General features: G+C 46.5%; 1 long non-coding RNA gene across 1 annotated transcript; it reads left to right on the top strand.

Moving 5' to 3' along the window:
• The first annotated feature begins 2,750 nt into the window (after positions 1–2,750).
• LOC132245785 (uncharacterized) lies at positions 2,751–4,211 on the top strand. The gene is made up of 2 exons (XR_009457496.1): positions 2,751–3,170; positions 3,573–4,211. It is a non-coding gene; the product is annotated as an uncharacterized LOC132245785 (long non-coding RNA).
• Positions 4,212–4,685: the final 474 nt, after the last annotated feature.

Genomic DNA, 4,685 nt, shown 5'->3' with positions numbered 1-4,685 from the left:
AAGAGCCCTTCAGTATCGTGATCTGTTCGCTCGATTGCTTTAATGGAGAGTGAAGCAAGAAAATAAATGAATGAAACATTAGCAGTGCAAGAAACTCAGCATCCCACACATGAAGAACTGAATTAACGCCAGGACTTGCATGTAACGAGACTCCTTCACACTCATACAAGTGGGCAACATCTTCAAAGCAGGTTACAGGCATCTACAAGGACAGAAGCAGAAGTTTTGCAACGAGAGAAGAAAAGGTCCTTAGGCATTTCATCAAGTATTGCGTGGGCCAGAAGGGAATTGGCAGGTTGTTCCTGAAGCTGTTGCTTTAGCTGCTGTATCGACAACTTGCAAAGCAGCTGCTGTGAACCGTAGGCTCAGCACTTCTTCAGGGGCGGACAACACTGCTGCATGGGGGCCGAGTATTTCCGCATGGGGGCTGAGTATTGCAGCGGAGGGCAGCACACTGGCATGGGCCGTCTTTGGATCACCACCCGGGGGAAGGGTCTTGACCCCCCGCAACAGGAGCCGCAACAAGAGCCACATGGCTGGCAGCACGACCCCGAAGACCTCTGGATGTAGACCGGCTCACAGCAGATGGGCTGCACGCTCTCAGTGCCATGACATCCAGAGCAACAAGAGCACATCTTTTCTGCAAGGAAGAGAATCGCTTTGAGACTAAGAACACAGGATCATCAATGGCATTTCCCTTCCTTCTGGCTATGGGATTTATAGAAAGCTACACATATGCTTGGTTGAAGGGTTTGGAGATGTAGTTGTGCTGACTGTTTTGGGAAGAATCTGGATGTCTCCCTTAAAACCAATGGGTTTTCACCCATTTGGCTTACCTCTGATCAGGTATCCCAAGGAGAACAAAACATTGCACAAATATCTTCTTTGGAAAGGTTCTGAACTCTCTTCCCCATTTGGCCCCTGAGTAAAATATCTTCTGCAACCTCTTTCCCTTCCTCCCAGATATTTCTAACACAATCTAGGTGCTATCCAGTAGCCTTTGCATTAACAAACAGAGAACACAGCTGCTCCAAACTTGCATTAACAAATAGAGAAAACAGGCAGGATATGGCAAATGTTGACAGATCTGCCAAAAGGAAAATACAGATAAAAGTGTAATCTTGAGAGTCAGTGGGATCCAACTTACCCAACTGGCCAGTTAGTACAGGCAAAATGAAGCAAAGAAGACAAGTGACTGAGAAGTGCTGGGAAGGGAGACCTTTTATATGGTTTAAAACCCTCGTCTCGGAAATGAGCCACCCCAGAACAATTCTGAATTCATTACTTATCTCCCCAAACCCATACTTACTGCTCTTACACCTTCTGGAATTGATACTTTGTCTCATGAATTTTGGTCAGCCCCTTCATTTTACAGCATAGCCAGTCAGGCGGGTGGGTGATCTCAGCAATTTAGTAATGCTAATGAAGTCCTACTCGCCGCAGCCCCTGAGGCTGCTGAAAAGGCACATTTCAGCTGATTTCACACATGTGCACACAATGATATGAAATGACTTGCCCAAAGCATGGGATCAATAGAAGAGCCATGCTTAGGACTCAGCAGCCATGACTTTCAGACATGTGCTAGGCCATAACCATGCAGGTCTTTGAGATGGGGACCAACGACCTAAGCAGCACCTGGGGGTGACAGTGGACAATAAACTGAACAGGACCCAGCAGCCTGCTCTTGTTGTCAAGAAGGCTAATGGCATCCTGGGCTGTTGCATTGGTAGGTGCATTGCCAGTAGCTCAATGGAAGTGATTCTTCCCCACTATTCTGCACTGGTGAGGACACATCTGGAGTCCTATGTCCAGTTTTGGGCCCCCCACTCCAGAAAAGATGTGGACAAGTTGGAGAGAGTCCAGCAAAGAACAACAAAAATGGCTTGGGGGTTGGGAACACATGACTTGTGAGAAGAGGCTGAGGGAAATGGGCTTATTTAGTCTGCAGAAGGGAAGACTGAGAGGGAATTGAACAGCAGCCTTCAACTCCCTGCAGGGGGATTGCAAAGAGGATGGAGCTGGACTGTTCTCAGTGGTAGCAGATAACACAAGAAGGAGCAATGGGCTCCAGTTGTAGCAAGGGACGTTGAGGTTAATATTAGGAAAAACTCTCATGAGGAGGGGAGTAAAGTACTGGAACAGGTTACCCAGAGAGGTGGTGGCATCTCTATCATTGGACGTTTTCAAGACCTGGCTGGACAAAGCCTTGGCTGGAATGATCTAGTTGGGGCTGGGCCTGCTTTGAGCAGGGTGTTGGACTAGATGTGACCCTTTGAAGTCCCTTCCCGTCCTCATTTTCTATGATTCCATGATATTTTCCTTTTTCCTCAGGGAAAAGACCCTCATTTTCATTGTCCCTCACAACACGTCACATGACCCCAGTGTAGAGATGGAAAAGAATGAAGCGCATGTAGGGACATCCAGGGACTGAGTTGCAGAGCCAACATTAGAATTAACAAGTTTAATTCCCAATTCCATCTGTGAGCCCTCAAATTACACTGATTTCCATAACATCTTCCCTCCCTACCACTTTTTTTTTCTTGCTTTGATTTCATGCATTTATAGAGAGTTTTGCAAATCCCATACTGTGAATGTTTTGCTCCAGGCAGGATCTGTACTATTTTAAACTCGTTTTCCAGGGCTGGAATATCCAGGTTCCTGTTTGGCTTTGTCTCATGCTACTAAACATCAGGAGACAAAAATATTTCTGAAGCCTTTAATCTGGGCTTGCTCATCCAGAGCAATTTGAGGCCCAATGCTCAGGTCCAGGGATGAGGGGCTCCTTGCTGACATGCTGGTGCTAAGCCAGAACTGGCAGACTAAGCAGGGGATATAGCAGGGGGAGGAGATACTCTGTCACCGCTCAGACCCTTCACTACCCTTCAGCTAGTCTCCAGAAGCACCCCAGGCCAGGAACTGAGCAGGACTTCTCCTGTATTACTATGCTTTAAATCACAGCTGCTAATCAAAATTTTGGAGGCAAAGCAGAAATACCAAAATATGGACACAACAAATAAGAATGAATTTAGGCTGGTAAATCAGGGAGTCAAAATGGATGGTGGGGTCATTTCCAGGAGGAAGGTTCAAAATTGTTTAAAAGGGCTCCAGTACCCATGCTCCTTCAGTTGCTCTGCTTTGTTTCTCCATCTCCATCCTCAGCGGTGAATTGGGTAAGTCAGATTGCACTAGTGGTTCTTGCTCTTGTGAAAATGGACTGCACCATAATTTTTTTCCACCGTGTGTTTGTGTAATTTGCCTTTCTTCCTGGACTGGGACTCTGAAACCAAGATTGTGGGGGGCTGGTCCATCTCTCTGCCAATACAAATGATGCCTGGTTGTAAGAAGGTGGTGCTAGACATGCTTGGAACAAAGAGATGTGTCAAAGGTGGGAAACTTGGGCTAAGAAGTAACATAGTGATGACCTACACAACTAGGAAGTGCAATTTTTGCATCTAGGAATCCCAAAACCAAGCATAAACGTGGCTTCCTCCGAATTCTGTAGACCTAAAAAGGAGGAAAATGTAAGAGATTATCCGGAGTTTCAAGTCTCAAAGCGATTCTGTTTCTTTCAGCTTCTCCCGCCCTGCAGAAAGATGTGCTCTTGCTGCTCTGGATGTCATGGCACTGATGAGACCATCTGCTATGTGCAGCCCGTCTGCTGTGAGCCGGTCTACATCCAGAGGTCTTTGGAGTCGTGCTGCCAGCCCTGTGGCTCTTGCTGCGGCTCCTGCTGCGGGGGGTCAAGATCCTGCCCCCGGGTGGTGATCCAAAGACGGCCCATGCCGGTGTGCTGCCCCCCACTGCAATACTCAGCCCCCATGCATCAGTGCTGCTTGCCCCTGAAGAAGTGCTGAGCCTGCAAACAGCAGCGCAAGCTGCTCTTCAAGTTGTCAACACAGCAGCTGAAGCCATAGGAACAACCTGCCAATTCCTTTCTGGACCATGTGATGCTGGATGAAGTGCCTCAGGCTTTTTCTTTTGTTTCTAATCTTGCAGCATCTTTCTCTACCAAGGTGTGTGACCGCACCCCCCCAACCCCCTTTTGAAGATGTTACCAACTTGTATAAGTGTAAAGTATTCTCAACGTGTGTTAATCCTGCTGTTAATTTTGGTGCATAGGAAACAGAATACCCTATGCTGTTAATGCTTCATTTGCTATTTTCTTGCTCCGTTTTCCAACAGTACACAATAAAACTGGCAATTCATGACAATGCTTGTGTTTGTGCATCTCTCACGCTCCAAATCTCTCTCTGTCCCCTTCCTTTTCACTTGGTCTTGCTTGAGACAATAGGGAACACTGTACACTGTGCGCATATAGGTACCGATAGCAACACAGAGCCACATTTAGAAAATATTAAGAGGCACGGTGCCTGGTGTTAACTGGTGCTGCCTGATCCACTGCAGACCAATAAATCCATGCCCCAGCTCATTGGTTTAATCAGATTTTGAGTCGCAATCAAGGTACAGGTCAACGATCAATCTCTACCACTACAGTAATTTGAGTTCAATACAAACTCTACCACTACAATAAATTGATATAGTTACATCCAAGTTTGTGGGATTCTGATGTGTACCTACAACTGAGACCCAGACCTGAAACACACAGGTGATTTCTATAAATATTTCCCAAAAGAATGAAAAGGAGGAAACCTTTAAAGCCTGTTGGTAAATTTTGCATTGCCATG

Source organism: Alligator mississippiensis, chromosome 15 (assembly GCF_030867095.1).
Source record: "Alligator mississippiensis isolate rAllMis1 chromosome 15, rAllMis1, whole genome shotgun sequence".
NCBI classification, from domain to species: Eukaryota; Metazoa; Chordata; order Crocodylia; family Alligatoridae; genus Alligator; species Alligator mississippiensis.
Note: the sequence above shows the minus strand (reverse complement) of the source record. Positions and strands in the feature narration are given on the sequence as shown.